Below are 24,360 nucleotides of genomic sequence, written 5' to 3'. Positions count from 1 at the left end.
TCTAGATGAAGGACATTAAATTCAGAGAGGTTGTGGCTCACTAGCTGCAGGGCTAACATTAGAACTGAGGTCGACTTGGTCCCAGTCTTGTGTTCCTCGCTTTGAATCGCACTGTTTCCCATCTATGACATTCCTTTTTATGATGAGATAGAGATAATGATGATAATGAAGATAATGACATGTATTCAAAATGTTTCATGTCTGGCATTTTTATTTTTACTTCTGAAAAAGTAGGCTTTCCTTTGTGCCCAAACATAAATAAGAGGTCATGTTTCATGATCTAGAGAAAAGAAATTATTCTTTCAATTTTTCCCTAGGCTTTTTTTCTTCCATGCTAAGAAATATTTTTCAACGCTGTTTTCTTAACTGTAAATAAGGTTACAAGAGGGAGTATTCAACCAAAACAATTATAATTGGCTACAAACATAATCCAATAACCTCATTTCACCCATATTGTTAAAAGAGTTAATTGGACCTACGCTTACAGCCACCAGCTAAATATATTTCTGTATGCAAACAGTGAATCCAATTTCTTTCATAAACATCCCTCTGCAAACATGGTGTACATGAAAGGGTAAGGAGGGAGGATTCTGCAGTGTAAGCCCCAAACTTCACCCGTTTATCCATTTGGTTACAAGTGTGTGATTCTATCATTTCAGAAAGGAGAGAGACAGACAATATGTGTCTATTATCTATATGCATTTTCAAGTAAACCAGGTAAATGATACAAAAAATAGCTTGTAATTGCAGCCAAGCTCAGCCCAAATCAGGTGTCTTTTCTGTGCAGACATCTAGTAAACATTGCATCTAACATCTATGGCATTAATCTGGAGGAGATGAGGTATCTTTTGTCTGGGTGATTGTTTCACCTCTGGGCACATCAGCTTATATTTTTCTCTTTAAAAACTCAAATATAGTAAAATCTTACTTTTTTCAAATCTTACTGACTTGGAAGTGTTGCTGTTCAGGCCAGTAGTTAGTTCATTAGAGATATTAGAAAGACATCTCACGTATGGATTTCTGCTCCCGCTGTGTTCCATATTTACACTGCGAGCTGAGGCAAATCTGGAAGCATTTTAAACTTTACATTGTTTTCTTCTGAAAAGGAGTCATGGTCATGTTTTTGTTGTTGTTGTTGTTGTTGTGTTTTCTTTTGTTGTTGTTTTGTTTTTTGTGGTTTTTTTTTGTTTTTTTTTACAGATGGGATCATGAATGAATGTGAATGAATTTTTTAACAAGTGCAATATACACTATGTGGGAAAATATTCAATACGTGAATTCAACAAACAATAATGTAAACAACTATGGAAGAGAAAATTTACTTTCCAAATACAAGTCTCTTTGAATTACTCTTAAAGCATAAATTATATTGTAACAGAGAATTCACAAATGGCATGTGTTCACCCTTAGTTCATTAACAAAGGTCTCTCCCTTGAATATTAACTTAGTTAATTCAGATTTTATTTGTTGTGGCTTTAAAGTACACTTTGCAAGCAAGGTTTTACCCAATTCCATTGTTGGTCATTTCTGTTAGCCAAATTAGTGAGCTTGTATGCCAGCCATTTTCATGGTCTGAGTTGACAAGCCTTACGCTTGGGATTTTGTGTTAATGCAGAAACTCCAGTTTTCTAGAAAATAAATTATTTTTCTCTGTAAATTTTATTAACTACCTTTGCTTCTGAGACACTCCATAAATAAGGAAAAGGCAAAATAGAATTCTGATTCCTCATTCCAAGTTTAAGCATTTTCCAAATACTGGGTGTTTGAGTTTATCCCTTAACATATTATTCAGTATTTATTAGCCCATTTATGTCTCAAGAAAGAGACTATGCCCCTGCCACTCATCTGTTCTGCTTACTTTGAGGATCTTCAATGTGCTTTGCACAATTAGTGTTAATGTTATCTTCCCCAAATTTGTTCCTATTCATATGTTTACCAAGAGTACACTCAGCACAGTGCTATTTCCTGTAAGAGGCAGAATAAAGGTGATTTTAGTTGTTAGTGTACCAATAATCGTCATTATACAAGATTTATGGAGCTTATAGTTCTTTTGGGGAGATGAATGATAGCCCAAAATAGTTAATGAGCAACAGAGACAGTATATGATTAAGGAAAGCAATTTTTGAATCCCGTTGTCAGTGTTCATGGGAATATAGAGAAGATAGGATATAATACTTGGGGGGAAGCTTCATGAGGGAGGTGAGGCATGAATTGAGCCCTGAGGGTGAGAGCTGTGTGTGACTAGGATATAAATAGAATAAAATGTGAGAAGAGAGATTTGAGATTAAGATTTCAAAGTGACTTCAGGGATGAACTATTGATGCCTTTGGGAGAGTTAGTATAGTAGGCTACTCTTTTTTATCCTTTGCTTTAAATGAAGGTAAATTCATGAATGTCAATGATTTGGGCTTCTCCCAATTTAGGCAGTCTCATTGGATCTTATTGCTGTGTCTGATATTTAATATTTATTAGAATAGCAATCTACTTCTTGGAATACTCCTCCCTAGCTCAATCTGTATAGTTTCTAGAGACCTTTTTTCCCCCTAGAAAATATCTGTATATACCTTCTGGTCATATTTGATTGGCTCAGGAATGAGTCTCCTACACAAGATTTTTGATCTTGGAACAAGGGAGATCATTAGATCACTTTCTCTATTTGCATCTGTAAGATGTGAAACTTGGAAGCTATTATCACTTTCAGGTTTAACCAGGTGTAAACAGCTGCTCTGTGGTAGGAGAGAAGAATGAGGTTGACACACAGAGACAAATGAGTGTGCATGCATGCACGTGTGTGTGTGTGTGTGTGTGTGTGTGTGTGTGTGAGAGAGAGAGAGAGAGAGAGAGAGAGAGAGAGATCATCTTGAGTATGTTGATGGTTCTATTTAAAGCCCAACCACCATCTTGTCCTTACCGTACCTTTTTAGTACTTGCAAGTAAAAAGATACTTCTTCTTTAACAAATGCTATGTTCTGAATATTTATGTCTGCACCCCTCCCCAAAATTCATGTTGAAATCTTAATCTGCCAGGATGGTTTTAGGAAGTGGAGCCTGAGAGACAGGATGAAGCCATAAGGGTAGAGCCCTTGTGAAGGGAATTAATGGCTTTATAAAAGACGCCCCACATCTCTCCTTTGCCCCTTCTGCCAAGAGAAGATATACAAATCTTCAACCCAGAAGAGGGCCCTCTATCTACCATGCTGGCACCTTGATCTTGTGCTTCTAGCCTCCACAACTGTCAGAAATATATTTCAGTTGTTTATAAGTGACCCAATCCGTGGTATTTCGTTGTGGCAGCACATATGGATGAAGACGACAAATTAACAACAGATTTGGAGATGCAACGTTCAGCCTATTCTTGTCCTTACAGCACCATTGCGCAAATTAAAATAAAGATATTCCCTCTGGTTGCCCTGTAAGTATAGGACTCATCAAAGGAACACAGAATATCTTATAGTCTCCACTTACCCACCCCTTAACCTGTTGTTTTTGTGCAGTGTAAAAAAAAAAAAAAAACCTTATATAACCATCCACAGCAACGTTATAGAGGTCACGGCCTTGGCTATAGGGACTGTTTTGCTTAAATGATAGCCCTCTATCCTAAACAGCCTATTAGTTTATTTTTGTCCAACCTAAATATCCTGAGGCACTTACCAGGAATATTAACTACCTGTATGGAGCTACCCAATCATCAGGAAATGGATTTGTTATCATCTTCATTTCCTGATAAACTCTGCCATAACATAAACAGAAAAACATTTTTTTTTTCAATGAAAGCGAGAAGTGGTAGTGGATATGAGTGAAAAATGTGTGCAAAAAAAAATTTAAAAAGCCAGTCCTATTTGCCTTTAGTTTTATGATTTGAGTACTCTAAGCAGGAAACTGTAACTTGATTCCTGAGTCATGAACACTTTTGACAGTTACACTAAGCTTGGGCACCAAATAATGTTCCTAGAGAAACTGAAAATTGGTATGTACATATTATATTGCTGTACCAAATGAAGTCATAATGCAAACAGAATGCTCACAGCAGGAATAGTTATTCTTGGGCAGATCTGGACATGCCCCCCAGCCTCTACAAACAGAGGAAGCCCTCCTCCCCAAAGTTTGTGAAAAGGCCAGAACATTATATTTTGTGTGTGGCAGGGGGGGCCTTAGTGGGATAAATTCTTCAGCATAAATTATTGCACAACTTGTAACTCTTTTATATAATGAAGAATCTAATTTATCTAGTCAGCTCAGGGGTAGAAGAATCCATTTTCTTTATAAAGAAGATACCTTACAGGGTAACTGAATATGGAACTAGGAAGGAATTCTCTTCCTAAGAACAGATATTCCCGAGCCACAGATTTAAAGATAAAGAAATCAATCTCAATGGGAGGGTGCCAGCTTGTGATTTATGAAGCCAATCGGTCAACACAAGTTTATGGGACAGGCAGGAGGGAGACTGTTGAAAACATGGTTCCTGCCTCCCATTGAGTGTAATTTCTTTCCATCCTCAGAACAGTTGTGTAGATCTTCATTTACTCTTACTGACATCATGCCTTTCCAGTATCTCTGATCTCAGCATTGCGTCCCTGAAATCCATGGCCACGGTTACTTGGCTCAGTCACAGGAGGTACTGTGTAGTTTGGCGGTCAGACCACCTTTGTTCAGATTCTGACTCTGACACTCTCCAAAAAGACCTTGGTCAAACTGTAGATCTTCTCAGGATTTTGTTTTCTGCATCCACGAAATGAAGGCTCAAATAGACCTACCACGTAGAGTTGTTGATCTTTTCCAAAAGCAACCTTTCAGTTTAACGAATTTTCTGTATGTGTTTCTATTCTCTATTCTCCTCATTCTCACTTGAATCTTTATTACTGCCTCCCTTTGCCTTGCTTTAAGTTCAGTTTGCTCTTCTGTATCTGGTTTTGCTGCATCCAATAAGTTTTGGGATGTTGTGTCTTCACTTTCATTTATATCAAAATATTTTCTGATTGTTCTCATTTTTCGAGTCATTGGTTACTTAGGAGTGCATTGTATGATTTTCCCATATTTGTGAATTTCCCAAATTCCCTTTTGTTACTGATTCCTAATTAGATTTCATTGTGGTTGGTTAACATACTTTGTATGATTTCAGATTATTGAATTTATTGAATTTCAAATTATTGAATTTTTAAATGACCTGACATATGGATTATTTTGAAGAATCCTGCTGTTATTGGGTAGAATGTTATATAGATACATGTCTGTTAGGTCTAGTTAGTCTATACTGTGGTCCCGGTTTTGTTTTTCCTTATTGATCTTCCATCTAGTTGTTCTGTACATTATGGAAAGTAGAGTAGTGACGAATGCAATTAACCCTGCTAGACTTTGCTTATGGGTTCTTTATGTGTGTTAGTGCATATCTCTGATGCTTAGGCAGGAAGTTTATACCTCTGCCTGAGTCTTAATTTCTTGATTAGAGTCTCAAGGTCAGCCAGAGGTGAGAGGGTAGGGACTTTTGAGGTCTTTTCCTGCACATGTGCTCAGCCCTGGGCATGAAAAATCCCTGTGTATGTGTGTAGCCTTTTAAGTTCCCAAAAATGTGTCTGAGATTTTCACAGCCCCCTGTGAACATCTAGTCATCTATCCCACCAGCATTTTCTTTTATTGTATTATTTTTATTCTTTGGTGAATGCTTATTTTGTGCCCCATTCCTTTTTTTTTTTTAAGTTTATCCATTTATTTTGAGAGAGAGAGAGAGAGAGAGAGAGAATGAGTGGGGAAGGAGCAGAGAGAGAAAGGTACAGAGAGAATCCCAAGCAGGCTCTGCACTGCGAGTGTGGAGCCTGACACAGTGCTCAAACCCACAAACTGTGAGACCATGACCTGAGCTGAAAGCAAGAGTTGGACACTTAACCGACTGAGCCAATCAGGAGCCCCACTGTACCCCTTTCTTATCATATCAAGCCTATTTGATAATAAACAATTGACACTTTTTTTTTCTTTTACAAACACCCCTGGGAGAAAGTATGTTCATGTGGTTTTAACTCCGAGCCAGGTCCAATAAAGACAAACGAGTTAGGTTTGATAGGGAACTTCTAGCCAGATCAAATAGCAGTTCTTTGGGAATGGTGCTTAGGAGAAGCTCCAGTCCCATTCTGCCCCATCCAGTGCTGCTGACCTCCTGGATTGTGGGGATGTTGATTCTCAAGGCTACAGCAGAGGCAAAGAGAGAGAGATGGTAATAGGGCAAGTTAAATGCAATAAAGTTCATTATTATTACCAAAGTTCTTTCTCTCTAATAAATACCACTCAGATAGTTATAGTCATTTGCTTAATTCCCAGAGCTCTGAAAATATTGATTTTCACAATTTTTTCCATTATGCCCATTACTTCAGGGAGGAAATAACTTTCAGAAGTCCTTTTTCTGCCACTCTCCCTGACTTTACCCAGGTGCAATTTTAATCTTCATTCCCCTGTGAATAATGTTTTAATTTCCCCTCAGACTTCTTTTAAGTTTTCATCTTTATTTTTTAATCTTATTATGATATGACCTCCTTATGATGATTTTCTTGGTTCAAGTTATTTTAATATCTTGGTTATGTAGATTAATGGTGTTTTAATTAATTTTAAATTGGCCCTTCTATCCTTTCTTCCTTTTCTTCTCCTTCTTTTCTTCTTCTTCCTTCCTTCCTGTTCCTCCTCATCCTCCTCTTCCCCTTCTCTTTCTCCTCCTTTCTTTTTTGTGTCTAACCCCACACATCTCTCCTCTCCTTCTTGGACTCCAATTATACATATATGAAAAATATGCTATTGTCACAGATTCTTTGCTTATTTTTGGTCATGTATATTTCCTGACTGCTTCAATTTGGATAGTTTCTATAACTATGAGGTCAGGTACATTGTTCTTTTTTTTCTGCTGTGTCTGTCTAATCTGGGAATGTTATTGTTTTTTTTTTTTAATTTTAAGATATGATATATTTCAATTCTAGAAATTATGTAAGATTACCTTTTAAATTACCCATTTCCTCAAATTCTATTTATACTTTGTCTTTAATTCTTTGATTATATTTATAACAGATATGGTAAAACATTTCTCTGCATATCCAAGCCTGTCTCTCATTATTAGTAGGTTTCTAATGATTGATTTTACTCTTTGTTATGGGTGACATTTTTAATTTCTTCTTATGTTTACTCATTTTTTAAAAATTTTTTTCAACGTTTTTTATTTATTTTTGGGACAGAAATAAATATTTTTGGGAGAGAGACAAAATAATTATTTTTGGGAGAGAGACAGAGCATGAACGGGGGAGGGGCAAAGAGAGAGGGAGACACAGAATCGGAAATAGGCTCCAGGCTCTGAGCCATCAGCCCAGAGCCCGATGCGGGGCTCGAACTCACGGACCGCGAGATCCTGACCTGGCTGAAGTCGGACGCTTAACCGACTGCGCCACCCAGGCGCCCCTGTTTACTCATTTTTGATTGGTTGCATATGTTGTGAGTTTTCTGAAGTTTGTTTGATTTTATTTTCTACCCAGGTTTATAGGTCATTGGACTTTGATCTAAAATGCAATTAAATTACTTGTGGAACCATTTCATACTCTCAAGATTAATGTTTTAGTTGTATTAGGATAGAGTAGCCTTTATTTGACATTACAAACATTACTTGGGCTTCTCTTGAATGTGCTAGATGTTTAGTAATGATTCCTCACTCTGACTAGTTGGAACCTCAACTCCTTCCAGCCCTGTGTGAAAGTTAGGAATGTTCAGCTTGCAGCTGTTTGATAATCTTTTGCCTAGCACTATGGATTTTCACATGAGGTTTCTTAGTACTTAATCCAAAAGTCGAGGGACTCAAGTGTCGATTTCTGGTATTCTTTCCCTAGGAAGAAATCTCTAGCATTCAGCAACTCAAATTCTACTTGCCTCTACTATCCTGAATTCTAAACTCTATCTCAGAGTTCAACTCACTATATCTGCAAAATTCTCTTTTTTTAATGTTTATTTATTTTGAGAGAGAGAGAATGAGTGAGAGTGGGGGAGGGGTGGAGAGAGAGGAAGAAAAAGAGAATCCCAACTTGGTTCTGTGATAACAGTGGGGCTTGATCCCAGGAACCATGAGATCATTACCTGAGTCAATACCAAGAGTTGGATGCTTAATGGACTGACCACCCAGTCACCCCATTATCTGTCAAGTTCTACTGGGTTACTTTTGACCCCTCAGACAGTGATTTGCAGAATATTCCTCACCAGGATAATTGTAAGACTGACATTATTAGTTTCCCTGCTATCAGAGACCATAGTCTTATACTGCCAGTGGATCAATATCTGAAAACATTTATTTCCCATATTTTGTTCTGCTTTCTCACTGTTAACAGTAGGAGGAGAGTCTATTTCCAGCTATGGAATCAAGGTCAGAAGCAGAAGTTCCAGTCCTTGCTAGGTGAGTTTTAATTCCTTGGTAATTTTGGTCTCCCCCTACCCCCAAAATACTTCATGTAATTAGCAATTTTAAAATGCACTAAAATATTTATTAACAATAATAGCAAATACATCAGGATTTTCCTTCCTATGTTGACACTGATTTGTTACTTTTAGTTAAGAAAATTTCTTCTGTGCATTAATAAGACAGTCTTATTCTCTATACATTAATGCTACTATAAAACACGAAGCTTATTAATCACTTCTGCATGTATCAAGACCTCTGCATCAAAGAGTTCAGACACGCTTTGAGATGAGAGGTGGCAAAGCATAATGGTTAAAGACTCAGGCTCTAGGTTTAGAAAGATAATTTTCAAACTTTTTAGTGTTCTGAAATTTGCAGATATCTTTAATTAATTTTTATATGTGTAATGGTTATGGTGAGAGTCCCTACTTCATAGAAATTTGTCTGAAAAGTAAATTAGATAATGCTCATAAACAGCTTAGCCTAGTATATGTTGTATCTAGTATATGATGTATATTTACATCTTATCCGTGTGGTAGAGAAGTAGAAGGAGGAGATGGGGGAAAGAGGAGCAGGAAGACAAAGAGGAAGAAGAGGAAGAAAAAGAAGAGGCAGAGAAGAAGACACAAAGTGCCAAGAACTATCAGGAAGTATCATAAAAATTGTGGGTGGCATCTTACAAGCTTAGTTTTTAACAAGAGAGTTTCCTTCTGCCATTGAAATGGACATTTATTCAGCCCACTGATATTGAGCTATATAACTTTACTTTACCAGAGGAAAATTGGATCTGTCACTAGTTAATTATGTTAGTTAAATACCTTGAAAGGTGGTAGGAGTAATTCACTGGGGGCAATACCTGCCACATTCTGACATCTTTGTGTGGGTACAGTTAATGATCACCCCATTACAAATTTAATCACATGTAAATATATACTGTGGCCCCTGGGACTCCAATCAAAATTCAACCCCAGGAAAATGACAATATAAAAAATAAAGGAGTCAAATGTTTTCAGTAGCTCTTTTAAAAAATAGTTAATCTTTGGGGAGTGCAATAGGAAAGTTTTTCAAACCAGATTGATCATTAGGATAGATAAATATTAATTCCAGATGCACTAGAGATTTCCTTCCTCTATCTGTAGGCACCTCTTTATTTCAGGGTGCTGTTAAGTCCATAAAGTATGACATGGAGCTACCTGCTCTCAGATCCCAGATGTTGTGTGGTCATTTTGGTACACCCCACAACCCAGTTCAAGGGTATATCACAGCCAAGGATGGTCATACGGCTACATTGTTTCCAAATCTCTCAGAAAACTTCAACCTAATGCATTAAACTTCTCCTGCCAGAGTCAGACATAGAACCAATACTGTTCCCAAAAACACCCTGGCCGTTGGGTACACACCTGGTAATAGAATCAAGGATTCATACAGATGGACAAGTACATAGTGACTCTAGTTAGAACACCTGCTTGCAACTTAGGGAAGGTTTTCACGTCTTAACACACAGTAGATTTTCAACACAGGAATGTTAACTGATCTTAATTCCCTGTAAAAGGATGTAACAATGAGGCTCACTCCAACTCCCCAATGTATTTCTGGTCAAACATGATGCCACAATTTGGTGTTTTAGAAACAGTGTCTTGTTTTTGTTTTTGTTTTTGTTTTGTCATAATAGTTTGAATAAAATTTACTTAAGAAAACAACCTGCTATAAATAAAAATTTAAATCCACATAGAAATGGTTATTATGGCTTAATAGTTTCTCTGTATTTCCTATTGAGTAAAATTGGGCTGCTGCATTACACCTGTTGGATTTGGACTTAATTACTCATACAAAATCAGTATGCTAGCTTTGGGGCAATTTTCATAACCCCGTATTTGCTTTGCTTTTCATGTGATATATACATATGCATAAATGGGTGTATATTTATATGCACACGTGTATATATACATGTGTATGTGAATGTATATATATCTGTAAGGAAAGTAAAATGCAGCATAAAACACCAGACAGAAGGTCTATTTTATTTAGAATAGGTGTGTTGTTGACCGCAAGTGTGTGACCTCTATATGACATTCGGATAATAAAGTAATGCCCACTTTAGGCAGGTCATCTTAACACGGAGTCTATTCTAATTCCAGAAAAAAAGTCAACTTCCCATGAGGAAGGTATATATTTTCTTTCAGTAAATCTCCGTGTTGGTCACACACACCTCACTAACATCACCAACACCAAACATTCCTGATGAAGAATCACATTTAGAACATGTGTCTCAGACCACACAACACAGTTGTTGAATGAAGATGGGGCCAGGATCTGTTTATTGATCGTTTTGTGCCAGGAACTTTCCACTTATTCTTATAATAACACTGCAAGAGAGTTCATTTTATAACTTAAGAGAAAAAGTCTCAAAGACATTAAACAAGTTGTCTCAGGATACACAGCTGGTGTATTATACACCAGAGATTGCCACCAGTTTAATATTTGTTTACATTCTTCCATGCTCCATTGCATTAAGATAAAAATGGAAGAAAGGTATGGAGGGATATATTTATTACATATGTCAAAGCGAAAAATACACCGGACAATATTAAACAAAAAATAAGATTTTATTCAGGCTACTGCAATAGAGAAAAGAAGCCAGAACTGAGTCTGAATTCAACCCCACGGAAACAAACAGTAGGGTTTTAAGAGCTGGATTAGATCATAGGCCATCTGTGTTCGCTAGTTGGCTTTACCCAAAGGAAAAGTAAGCTTTCTCATATCTTCATGACAGGAGGCAATTTTACTACTTGGGGCAAGTCATCCCCAGGGGAAGTTAGGCTCCTACTCTTCCACAGAAACTGAGACGTAGAAGGACTGTCTTCCTTGATGATGACATCTCCTCAAACAGATCGCTCCCAGGTCCTTCAGAAAGACATTCCTGGCTCCTAAAATTGGCAACAGACTTTAAAAAAAAAAAAAAAAAGATTTACATCCCAAAGGGGCAGGAAAAAGATTTATAATTACAAGTTTTCAAAAGGAAGTACTCTAAGAGAAGGGAAATCAGGAGCCTAGAGGCAGAAAGAATTCAGTATAAAATGCCGTCAAGCTGAGGGGAATGATAAGGTGGTTTTGGTGAATATGAACATATCTGTGTTTAGTTTCTTGCCTCTTGCCTCTTGCCCTTTGCCTATTGTGCTTTTATCTTACTCCTTAGTTTCTGTCTTTGCATACTTCTCTCTCATCTCACCACTGGTAAAGCATAATATAAAAGATAAATGTGACTCTCATGCAAATGTAAACACGATTAATAGCTGACTGTTTTTTTCCGTTGATGATGGCAGGAGTGCCCAGGAGGGCCTTCTCTCCAGGCTTTTCTTCTTGTATTACATCTCCTAAAACTGTTTCTTCCAGTGAATCCTCATGTCCTGCAAGGCATGGCTTATCTAAAAAAATAGGTTGTTATTGCTGTTCTGCAATTACCTTTAGATTTTCTATTGGTACATTCCATTGTCTTTTGCCATAGTGTTCATAGTGTTAGATTTTATTTTTTTTTATTTTTTTTTATGAAATTTATTGACAAATTGGTTTCCATACAACTCCCAGTGCTCATCCCAAAAGGTGCCCTCCTCAATACCCATCACCCACCCTCTCCTCCCTCCCACCCCCCATCAACCCTCAGTTTGTTCTCAGTTTTTAACAGTCTCTTATGCTTTGGCTCTCTCCCATTCTAACCTCTTTTTTTTTTTTCCCTTCCCCTCCCCCATGGGTTCCTGTTCAGTTTCTCAGGATCCACGTAAGAGTGAAACCATATGGTATCTGTCTTTCTCTGTATGGCTTATTTCACTTAGCATCACACTCTCCAGTTCCATCCACGTTGCTACAAAAGGCCATATTTCATTTTTTCTCATTGCCACGTAATATTCCATTGTGTATATAAACCACAATTTCTTGATCCATTCATCAGTTGATGGACATTTAGGCTCTTTCCATAATTTGGCTATTGTTGAGAGTGCTGCTATGAACATTGGGGTACAAGTGGCCCTATGCATCAGTGCTCCTGTATCCCTTGGATAAATTCCTAGCAGTGCTATTGCTGGGTCATAGGGTAGGTCTATTTTTAATTTTTTGAGGAACCTCCACACTGCTTTCCAGAGCGGCTGCACCAATTTGCATTCCCACCAACAGTGCAAGAGGGTTCCCGTTTCTCCACATCCTCTCCAGCATCTATAGTCTCCTGATTTGTTCATTTTGGCCACTCTGACTGGCGTGAGGTGATACCTGAGTGTGGTTTTGATTTGTATTTCCCTGATAAGGAGCGACGCTGAACATCTTTTCATGTGCCTGTTGGCCATCCGGATGTCTTCTTTAGAGAAGTGTCTATTCATGTTTTCTGCCCATTTCTTCACTGGCTTATTTGTTTTTCGGGTGTGGAGTTTGGTGAGCTCTTTATAGATTTTGGATACTAGCCCTTTGTCCGATATGTCATTTGCGAATATCTTTTCCCATTCCGTTGGTTGCCTTTTAGTTTTGTTGGTTGTTTCCTTTGCTGTGTAGAAGCTTTTTATCTTCATAAGGTCCCAGTAATTCACTTTTGCTTTTAATTCCCTTGCCTTTGGGGATGTGTCGAGGAAGAGATTGCTACGGCTGAGGTCAGAGAGGTCTTTTCCTGCTTTCTCCTCTAAGGTTTTGATGGTTTCCTGTCTCACATTTAGGTCCTTTATCCATTTTGAGTTTATTTTTGTGAATGGTGTGAGAAAGTGGTCTAGTTTCAATCTTCTGCATGTTGCTGTCCAGTTCTCCCAGCACCATTTGTTAAAGAGGCTGTCTTTTTTCCATTGGATGTTCTTTCCTGCTTTGTCAAAGATGAGTTGGCCATACGTTTGTGGGTCTAGTTCTGGGGTTTCTATTCTATTCCATTGGTCTATGTGTCTGTTTTGGTGCCAATACCATGCTGTCTTGATGATGACAGCTTTGTAGTAGAGGCTAAAGTCTGGGATTGTGATGCCTCCTGCTTTGGTCTTCTTCTTCAAAATTCCTTTGGCTATTCGGGGCCTTTTGTGGTTCCATATGAATTTTAGGATTGCTTGTTCTAGTTTTAAGAAGAATGCTGGTGCAATTTTGATTGGGATTGCATTGAATGTGTAGATAGCTTTGGGTAGTATTGACATTTTGACAATATTTATTTTTCCAATCCATGAGCAGGGAATGTCTTTCCATTTCTTTAAATCTTCTTCAATTTCCTTCATAAGCTTTCTATAGTTTTCAGCATACAGATCCTTTACATCTTTGGTTAGATTTATTCCTAGGTATTTTATGCTTCTTGGTGCAATTGTGAATGGGATCAGTTTCTTTATTTGTCTTTCTGTTGCTTCATTGTTAGTGTATAAGAATGCAACTGATTTCTGTACATTGATTTTGTATCCTGCAACTTTGCTGAATTCCTGTATCAGTTCTAGCAGACTTTTGGTGGAGTCTATCGGATTTTCCATGAATAATATCATGTCATCTGCAAAAAGCGAAAGCTTGGCTTCATCTTTGCCAATTTTGATGCCTTTGATTTCCTTTTGTTGTCTGATTGCTGATGCTAGAACTTCCAGCACTATGTTAAACAGCAGCGGTGAGAGTGGGCATCCTTGTCGTGTTCCTGATCTCAGGGAAAAAGCTCTCAGTTTTTCCCCGTTGAGGATGATGTTAGCTGTGGGCTTTTCATAAATGGCTTTTATGATCTTTAAGTATGTTCCTTCTATCCCGACTTTCTCAAGGGTTTTTATTAAGAAAGGGTGCTGGATTTTGTCGAAGGCCTTTTCTGCATCGATTGACAGGATCATATGGTTCTTCTCTTTTTTTTTGTTAATGTGATGTATCACGTTGATTGATTTGCGAATGTTGAACCAGCCCTGCATCCCAGGAATGAATCCCACTTGATCATGGTGAATAATTCTTTTTATATGCCGTTGAATTCGATTTGCTAGTATCTTATTGAGAATTTTTGCATCCATATTCATCAGGGATATTGCCCTGTAGTTCTCTTTTTTTACTGGGTCTCTGTCTGGTTTAGGAATCAAAGTAATACTGGCTTCATAGAATGAGTCTGGAAGTTTTCCTTCCCTTTCTATTTCTTGGAATAGCTTGAGAAGGATAGGTATTATCTCTGCTTTAAACGTCTGGTAGAACTCTCCTGGGAAGCCATCTGGTCCTGGACTCTTATTTGTTGGGAGATTTTTGATAACCGATTCAATTTCTTCGCTGGTTATGGGTCTGTTCAAGCTTTCTATTTCCTCCTGATTGAGTTTTGGAAGAGTGTGGGTGTTCAGGAATTTGTCCATTTCTTCCAGGTTGTCCAATTTGTTGGCATATAATTTTTCATAGTATTCCCTGATAATTGTTTGTATCTCTGAGGTATTGGTTGTAATAAGTCCATTTTCATTCATGATTTTATCTATTTGGGTCATCTCCCTTTTCATTTTGAGAAGCCTGGCTAGAAGTTTGTCAATTTTGTTTATTTTTTCAAAAAACCAACTCTTGGTTTCGTTGATCTGCTCTACAGTTTTTTTAGTTTCTATATTGTTTATTTCTGCTCTGATCTTTATTATTTCTCTTCTTCTGCTGGGCTTAGGCTGCCTTTGCTGTTCTGCTTCTAGTTCCTTTAGGTGTGCTGTTAGATTTTGTATTTGGGATTTTTCTTGTTTCTTGAGATAGGCCTGGATTGCAATGTATTTTCCTCTCAGGACTGCCTTTGCTGCGTCCCAAAGCGTTTGGATTGTTGTATTTTCATTTTCGTTTGTTTCCATATATTTTTTAATTTCTTCTCTAATTGTCTGGTTGACCCACTCATTCGTTAGTAGGGTGTTCTTTAACCTCCATGCTTTTGGAGGTTTTCCAGACTTTTTTCTGTGGTTGATTTCAAGCTTCATAGCATTGTGGTCTGAAAGTAAGCATGGTATAATTTCAATTCTTGTAAACTTATGAAGGGCTGTTTTGTGACCCAGTATATGATCTATCTTGGAGAATGTTCCATGTGCACTCGAGAAGAAAGTATATTCTGTTGCTTTGGGATGCAGAGTTCTAAATATATCTGTCAAGTCCATCTGATCCAATGTCTCATTCAGGGCCCTTGTTTCTTTATTGACCGTGTGTCTAGATGATCTATCCATTTCTGTAAGTGGTGTATTAAAGTCCCCTGCAATTACCACATTCTTATCAATAAGGTTGCTTGTGTTTATGAGTAATTGTTTTATATATTTGGGGGCTCCGGTATTTGGTGCATAGACATTTATAATTGTTAGCTCTTCCTGATGGATAGACCCTGTAACTATTATATAATGTCCTTCTTCATCTCTTGTTACAGCCTTTAATTTAAAGTCTAGTTTGTCTGATATAAGTATGGCTACTCCAGCTTTCTTTTGGCTTCCAGTCGCATGATAAATAGTTCTCCATCCCCTCACTCTCAATCTAAAGGTGTCCTCAGGTCTAAAATGAGTCTCTTGTAGACAGCAAATAGATGGGTCTTGTTTTTTTATCCATTCTGATACCCTATGTCTTTTGGTTGGCACATTTAATCCATTTACATTCAGTGTTATTATAGAAAGATATGGGTTTAGAGTCATTGTGATGTCTGTATGTTTTATGCTTGTAGTGATGTCTCTGGGACTTTGTCTCACAGGGTCCCCCTTAGGATCTCTTGTAGGGCTGGTTTAGTGGTGACAAATTCCTTCAGTTTTTGTTTGTTTGGGAAGACCTTTATCTCTCCTTCTATTCTAAATGACAGACTTGCTGGATAGAGGATTCTTGGCTGCATATTTTTTCTGTCTAGCACCCTGAAAATCTCGTGCCAATTCTTTCTGGCCTGCCAAGTTTCAAAAGAGAGATCAGTCACGAGTCTTATAGGTCTCCCTTTATATGTGAGGGCACGTTTACCCCTCGCTGCTTTCAGAATTTTCTCTTTATCCTTGTATTTTGCCAGTTTCACTATGATATGTCGTGCAGAAGATCGATTCAAGTTACGTCTGAAGGGAGTTCTCTGTGCCTCTTGGATTTCAATGCCTTTTTCCTTCCCCAGTTCAGGGAAGTTCTCAGCCAATATTTCTTCAAGTACCCCTTCAGCACCTTTCCCTCTCTCTTCCTCCTCTGGGATACCAATTATGCGTATATTATTTCTTTTTAGTGTATCACTTAGTTCTCTAATTTTCCCCTCATACTCCTGGATTTTTTTATCTCTCTTTTTCTCAGCTTCCTCTTTTTCCATAACTTTATCTTCTAGTTCACCTATTCTCTCCTCTGCCCCTTCAAGCCGAGCTGTGGTGGTTTCCATTTTGTTATGCATTTCGTTTAAAGCGTTTTTCAGCTCCTCGTGACTGTTCCTTAGTCCCTTGATCTCTGTAGCAAGAGATTCTCTGCTGTCCTGTATACTGTTTTCAAGCCCAGCGATTAATTTTATGACTATTATTCTAAATTCACTTTCTGTTATGTTATTTAAGTCCTTTTTGATCAGCTCATTAGCTGTTGTTATTTCCTGGAGATTCTTCTGAGGGGAATTCTTCCGCTTGGTCATTTTGGATAGTCCCTGGCGTGGTGAGGACCTGCAGGGCACTTCCCCTGTGCTGTGGTGTATAACTGGAGTTGGTGGGCGGGGCCGCAATCGGACCTGATGTCTGCCCCCAGCCCACCGCTGGGGCCACAGTCAGACTTGTGTGTGCCTTCTCTTCCCCTCTCCTAGGGGCGGGATTCACTGTGGGGTGGTGTGGCTCGTCTGGGCTACTTGCACCCTGCCAGGCTTGTGATGCTGGGGATCTGGTGTATTAGCTGGGGTGGGTAGGCAAGGTGCTCGGGGGCAGGAGGGGCAGGCTTAGATCGCTTCTCCTTAGGTGATCCACTTCAGGAGGGGCCCTGTGGCAGCGGGAGGGAGTCAGATCTGCTGCCGGAGGTTTGGCTCCGCAGAAGCGCAGAGTTGGGTGTTTGCGCGGAGCGAGCAAGTTCCCTGGCAGGAACCGTTTCCCTTTGGGATTTCGGCTGGGGGATGGGCGGGGGAGATGGCGCTGGCGAGCGCCTTTGTTCCCCACCAAACTGAGCTCTGTTGTCAGGGGGCTCAGCAGCTCTCCCTCCCTTTGTCCTCCAGCCTTCCCGCTTTCGGAGCAGAGCTGTTAATTTATGACCTCCCAGACGCTAAGTCGCGCTTGCTGTGGGAACACAGTCCGCCCGGCCCCTCCGCTTTTGCAAGCCAGACTCGGGGGCTCTGCTTGGCCGGCGAGCCGCCCCTCCGCCCAGGCTCCCTCCCGCCAGTCCGTGGAGCGCGCACCGCCTCGCCGCCCTTCCTACCCTCTTCCGTGGGCCTCTCGTCTGCGTTTGGCTCCGGCGACTCCGTTCTGCTAATCCTCTGGCGGTTTTCTGGGTTATTTAGGCAGGTGTAGATGGAATCTAAGTGATCAGCAGGATGTTCGGTGAGCCCAGCGTCCTCCTAAGCCGCCATCTTGCCGCAACTCCTCTTAGTGTTAGATTTTAAATCATGTATGATGTGTGCTTGGATTTATTTTTAGGTATAAATTTTGCTTTCTTATCTGGGGAGTTGCAGTAAAAATAAAACAGCATCTTGGCTAAATTAGGGTCTTAAGAGCATTCTGGTGGCATCGTTTTTCACCAGATGAGGCTCTCTCTCATTTTCCTTGTCTCTTTCTTTCCTATCTCCTCCCTTGCCCCTTCCTTGCTTCCCTCCCTCCCTCCCTCCTTCCCTCCTTCATATCCTCTCTTTCTCTCTCTCCTTCCCACCCTCCCTCCCTCTTTTCTTTATACTTCCAAACTCTGGCCCACCTTGTATGAACTCTTTCATAGGTCATGGTGAACTCACAGAAAGGTCCTACCTGAGAAAAGGCAAGACAGAAGCCGACTGACCTGTGCAGGCTGCAGCATTTGAAACAGTACACTGTTTTCACTAATCAAATAATTCCTCTGGGTAAATGCTGTTACCCTGACAATATGATCTTGGAAGATGGATATTTGAAAAATGAACACACTAGAAGGATATGAGCAGTGAAATGAACTTCAGATTATAATAGAAAATTAGAAGGGGGAATAAACATATCAATAGCAGAAGAACCTAGGTGGCTATCTATCAGGGGATAGTGTTATCAATCCTGGTACATTGTGTACAAGTGTAAACACTGAAATATTCATGAAGAGGATGGATGCAGGGAAGCTGAGTTACAACCAAGGGCTCCAGTTTGATTAATGCTATGCCACCAGGGTAAAGGGACAAGAAGAAATGGGCATAAACAAAGGCAAAGGTCCATCTTTTCTTTTTGCTTTTGCTTTCTGTTATCCTCACTCATAAATAAGAATGTCAGAAAATATGAATATAAACACACATGCTTTGTATAGTACCTTGAAACTGAAATATTTACATTTTTTGGTGAAAAAATCAGTGAGGGTCTTGGTGGTGGACTTAGTGAGGTGTAGGTACAGCCTCAGTATAACCTTGCTGTCTGATGACATTGGCTCCTTGGGCACACATGAAAGCCAGGGTTCAGTTATAAGCACTACATTTAGACACTGTTTCCCCGATGGAATTAAGGCAGATCAGACGTCACTCACACACAACATGCCAGCACTGCCACAGGAAAGACTGGTGAAGGACCACTCGCCAGGGTCCTCAGGAGTGAAGCCATTTGCTGATCACTACCTCAGTGACCGTCTGCATTTTACTGCAGCTAACATTCAACTAAAGAGATTTATTCTTCTACTTTCCCTTAAAACATATTTCTAGAAAGCAGGCTGAGGAAATAGTTACTATATAGGAAGAAATGAATACCCTGATTATTTTCCAGGAAAACCAGCCAACAATACTATTTATCTCTTTATTATGAAGATATATGAAAAAGGCAACAAATTGTGCTTGAGAATATAAACTGCCTGGAGTGCTAAAAATACTAGCTGGGCATTTACTTAATAAAGGTATAGACAACATGCAAGCTGTTTTCAATCAGATATACTTTGCCTTTGCTCTCTAAAATAGGGCAGTGTGAGTAACCTTCAACAACTTTTATTCAACAACCAATAATCCAGTGCATCCATATTTTTATGTCACAAAATATTGAAGCTTAAGATGAAACTCTTTCCTGTATTTATAGTCAAAAACATTCAGTAAATATATAATTTAGGGTAGAAGGTAACATTCAGCAAATTAATGAAGTAAGGGTCTGCTCATACATCTCTTGTGAAAGCTAATTTATTTTTTAAATGCTCAGAGTTACTTGTAGAAATAGAACTTAAGGAAAGTCCTACTGTGAACTAATAAAATATAGGATGTTAAAACAGAAGTGAGCACAGAGAAACATTTTAATGGCCACTAATGACTTAATTAAGATAGACCATCACACTGTTAACAAATTATTACCCTTGATAGAAAGAAGTGGGCCTAATGGACTTGGCATTATTTTTCTCTGTTCCACACTTGAGATGGTTATTGATCTTGGTCTATGACACATATTTATGATGCACTTGTCACGAATCTTTGTGTAGCTAAAGAGGCTGGTGGATCTTGACTTGCTCTTTCTATACTATTCTCATGTAAGTGTCCTTCAGAAGTACTATTGGGGAGCCTGTGGTTTTAGCTGACTTTGATGCATGAGTTTCTGGTTGGCTGAAAACACTTGTTCAGAATCAACTGGCCCTCACCTCTTACTTTCATATGAAACAGGCCTGCCTATGGCCACGTTTCCTCACTGGTCTCCCTCTCTCTCTGCTTCTACTTTGTCATACAGACATCAGGATGCATGTAAGATGTTCCACTCTTGTTGTCCACACTGCAGCTCTTTGTTTCTAGATGGACTGAGACTTCTAAGCATAGTAACTGATACTGCTGTATCAGCACCAACTTTTCTCCTTATACTTACTACAGGAAAATTCTGAGAAGAACTTGTATGCCACCACTTACAAGTGTGAAGAACGTGATTTAAGTCCCTTCTCGGGTAGTATTTTTATTTAATGAAGGTAAGAAAGAAAAGGAAGGAAGGAAGGAAGGAAGGAAGGAAGGAAGGAAGGAAGTTAGTTTATATTTTTCTATCCTTTATGCCTGTTGGCTCTGGCACAGTTCACAAGCAATATGCCCTCCTCATCCCACTCCCAGCTCACCACCCAACCAAGAAGACTCAAAAGGATGAATATAACTGCTGTGACTTGTTTACTCTATTTTAAAGTTAAAATTAGAAAAAAGTCATTTTAATGGTTGAGAACAGGTGTCACTGCTTTTCAAACTTTTGGGGAAAGCTAAAAGATGACTGATGTCACAGCTGTGACTGAGAGGTAAGAGATCTCCCCTTCACTCTTCACCCACCATTTATAATAATTGTAACTTCTCCTTGACTTTATGGGCTGCTGCTTTCCCATGAGGACATGCTTGATTCCCCTTAAGAGCTCTGTGTTCTGGCATTGTTTGCTGGCCTTGCTCCATGTAGCTTAGCCCAAAAAAGATTCAAGGTGAGGGGGTGGCACAGATAGGGACATATACTAAGGCAGCTGATTTGCTTTTTATGGGGTTTTAATGCTAACTGCTGAGCATGTGGTTGTTCAACAAACCTTACAGTAGAAGTTGTCATCCATACTCTGTGCTGCTTATTGTTAGCCATAAGGAGCCATTATGAACAATGACATAGCTCAAGAGATTCTAGAGAAAGTGAGATTCCAATTAAAGGAGATCTCATGGTGAAAACAGAGCACTTACTGAAAATTGGTCCACAGCCTTCAAACCCCAATAGTTCAGAGCAAGGCTTGTGAAAATATATTTTCTTCATTTCTCTGTCTTTTCTCCTCTCTCCTCCCTCTGTCGTGTCCCTGGTCTTCTTGCAACCTACTCTCCTGTGATTCTTTGTAATTTCATGTAAGCAGGCCCTCTATACTCCATTTCTGATGTGAAGTATATACCACTGCTGTTAGGAAAAAATGATTGCTTTGGGTCTTAAATGAGCATCTATACTTGTATTTCTAATGATCTCCTGCTGGTCTACAGCAGAAAGTCTTTTAGCTTCTTGAATTAGCATGATTTGAGAACTCTTCCTCTTCTTCAATCTTCTCCTTCAGCACCCATCATCCCATTTCATGGTATTACTATCTCCTTTGCCATCCAAGCACAAACATTTTTCTTCCCATTTTCTCCTGTCTCAAATCTCACATCTAATTGTCACCAGTAGTTGTTGACTTTGCATTCAATGTTACTTCCCAAGCTGCCAATGCCTTTTCAACCACGTAAGTTCCTAATGTATTTTTTCCCAACAAAATTACTTGCAAGACCCTTGAACTGTTCACTCCAGTCTTGTCCCTTTTCATCCATATCCCTGCTGTCACCAGTATGATTTTACCAATATGCAAATGGATGTTGTTTCTTCTTTTTTATTCTTTTTTATTTTTTAAATATAATTTATTGTCAAATTGCCTTCCATACAATACCCAGTGTTCATCCCAACAAGTGCCCTCCTCAATGCCCATCACCCACTTCCCCTCTCCCTTCCCCCATAAGCCCTCAGTTTTTTTCTCTGTATTTAAGAGTCTCTTAGGGTTTGCCTCCCTCCCTCTCTGTTTGTAACTTTTTCCCCTTCCCCTCTCCCATGATCTTCTGTTAAGTTTCTCAAGATCCACATATGGGTGAAAATATATGGTGTCTGTCTTTCTATGACTGATGTATTTCACTTAGCATAATACCCTCCAGTTCCATCCACATGACAAAGCAGGAAAGAATTTCCTTGTTTAAAATCCCAGGGTGGTTTCTTTAATCTCAGACTCTAAAGCTCAAACTCCTTAACTGGAATTACATACCAGGCTTTTCATGATTTGTCAGCTATCTTTAATTATATGTTAGTCTTTCCCTTTCTTGCCTCTTGGTTCTTTGTCCCTCTAAAGTGCCATGCTTCCAAATCATTTTGCAACAAGATATACACTATTTGCCTTAAAATGCTTCACTCACATTCCTTTCTCTGGATAAATTCATACCCAGACCTCAAAACAAGGGTCAAATGTCACCTCCTTCCCTCCTCACCTTGTGAACTAACGATTTTGCTTGGCATTTTAAGTTTTACTCCTTATGGCACTATTTTCTAATCTGATATTTTCTGATGTTTCCACATAACTATGAGTTTATAGTGGTAGAAAATATTAGAATCAATGAGGTAATTCAATAATAAATAAATTCAAAAATAAATAATAAATAAATGAAAAATAATAAAAGAGGATACTTTCATTTCTAGCCCAGGAAGAGTAACCAGAGCTAAATTTTACCTTATTGCACAAACTAATTTAAAAAAATGGAACACATGAAACAAGAGTTTTTAACACCTTGGGCATCAGGTAACTGAGATAGTAATCCCTGAAAATAAGAAAATGGATAAAGTCAGTTATGATTGATTGCTTATTGTCTAGAGAACATGTCTGAGCCATGGCACCATGAGGGGAATCCAGGGAGAGACTGGTGGTCTCCTTGAGCTGCGGAGACAAAGTTAAAAGGCAGGAGAGGTCAAGGCAGCTAGAGTTTATAGGGCAGAATACAGGAGAAGAGAGGCCAGCACACAGGAGAATAATAATCAATTAGATTTGTTTTGTCTTTTTAATAAATTGTCATTATAACATGCCCTTTCTATCCCTGACAATATTCTTTGTTGTGAAATCTAATTTTATAATATTTATATAGCCTCTTCACCTTTAGCTTTCTTTCAATTAGTGTTAAGTCATACATCATTTCCCATCCTTTTAGTTTTAACTCACTTTTGTGTTTATATCGTAAGCGTTTTTTTCAGCTTTATGGAAATATAATTGACATAACACGGTGTAAGTTTAAGGTGTACAGTGTGGTGATTTGATACATGAATATACGGCAAAACGATTACCACCGTAAGGTTAGTAACACATCCATTACCTCACGTAATTGCATTTTTACTGTGTATGTGTTGAGGACATTTAAGATCTACTCTCTTGGCAACTTTAAGGTATTATAACATAGTATTGTTAACTATAGTCACCATGCTAGATATTAGATCTCAGAATTTACTCTTCTTATAACTGAAAGTTTGTACCCTTTGGCCAGCATATCAACAGCGAACAACCATAACTTGCTTTTTGCTCCAACCTGATAATCTGTCTTTTAATTGGACTCTTGAAGCCATTTATTTATTTTTTTAATCTTTTTTACTGTAATTATTGATAAGAGTGAGTTTAAAGTCTACCTTCTTCTTTGTTTTCTATTCATTTGTTATTTTCCTTTTTTACTGCCTTTTTCTTGGGGTGGGGGGTGCTGTGTATAAACTAGGCTGTGTCTTGAAACCACAACTGTGATCTAAAATGATTCTGTTTGTTAAAATTATTTCATTGTTAACAACAAAATAAAAATCAAACATTTACAAACTAAAACATATCCAGAAAGAAAATATTTGATTCTGTACTTAAAATAAGCCCGAATGCCCTTTAAGTCTAACCTAAATAGTGAAGGATTAAAATTATGGCAGTAAAAACATAGATGACAGAGACAGAGACAGACATGGAGACAGTATAAATGGATATAAATATATAGATATAGACATGAAATGACTATAGAAATGGATACAGATATAATTTTGACATTTGGATCTCTAGGCTGACATACATGCGAGATTATGTGTCTGTATATTATGAGCTCATTTTCTGACATATTATGAATTTCTCAGAAATGTACTTTGATGTTCACACATGATAAATCTTGCTGATTTCATCCCTATCCTCACATTACTTTTAAACAGGGCTCACATCCTGTCTTGTTTCCCCCAGATGTATTTGGGTTCCAGTCTTATAAAGTTCTTTTTTTTTAATATGTAATTTATTGTCAAATTGGTTTCCATACAACACCCAGTGCTCATCCCAACAGGTGCCCTCCTCAATACCCATCACCCACCCACCCCTCCCTCCCACCCGCCATAAACCCTCAGTTTGTTCTCAGTTTTAAGGAGTCTCTCAGTCTT

At 38.7% G+C, this 24,360-nt stretch overlaps 1 long non-coding RNA gene across 1 annotated transcript in view; it reads left to right on the top strand.

Annotated features, from left to right (window-relative positions):
* Positions 1-8,410, top strand: part of LOC125148437 (uncharacterized) — an 84,591-nt gene extending 76,181 nt beyond the window's left edge. The window contains exon 3 of the long non-coding RNA XR_007145544.1: positions 8,343-8,410. This is a non-coding gene — a long non-coding RNA (uncharacterized LOC125148437). The remainder of the gene's footprint in view (positions 1-8,342) is intronic.
* Positions 8,411-24,360: the final 15,950 nt, after the last annotated feature.

Source organism: Prionailurus viverrinus, chromosome D2, assembly GCF_022837055.1.
Source record: "Prionailurus viverrinus isolate Anna chromosome D2, UM_Priviv_1.0, whole genome shotgun sequence".
Taxonomy (NCBI): Eukaryota; Metazoa; Chordata; class Mammalia; order Carnivora; family Felidae; genus Prionailurus; species Prionailurus viverrinus.
Note: the sequence above shows the minus strand (reverse complement) of the source record. Positions and strands in the feature narration are given on the sequence as shown.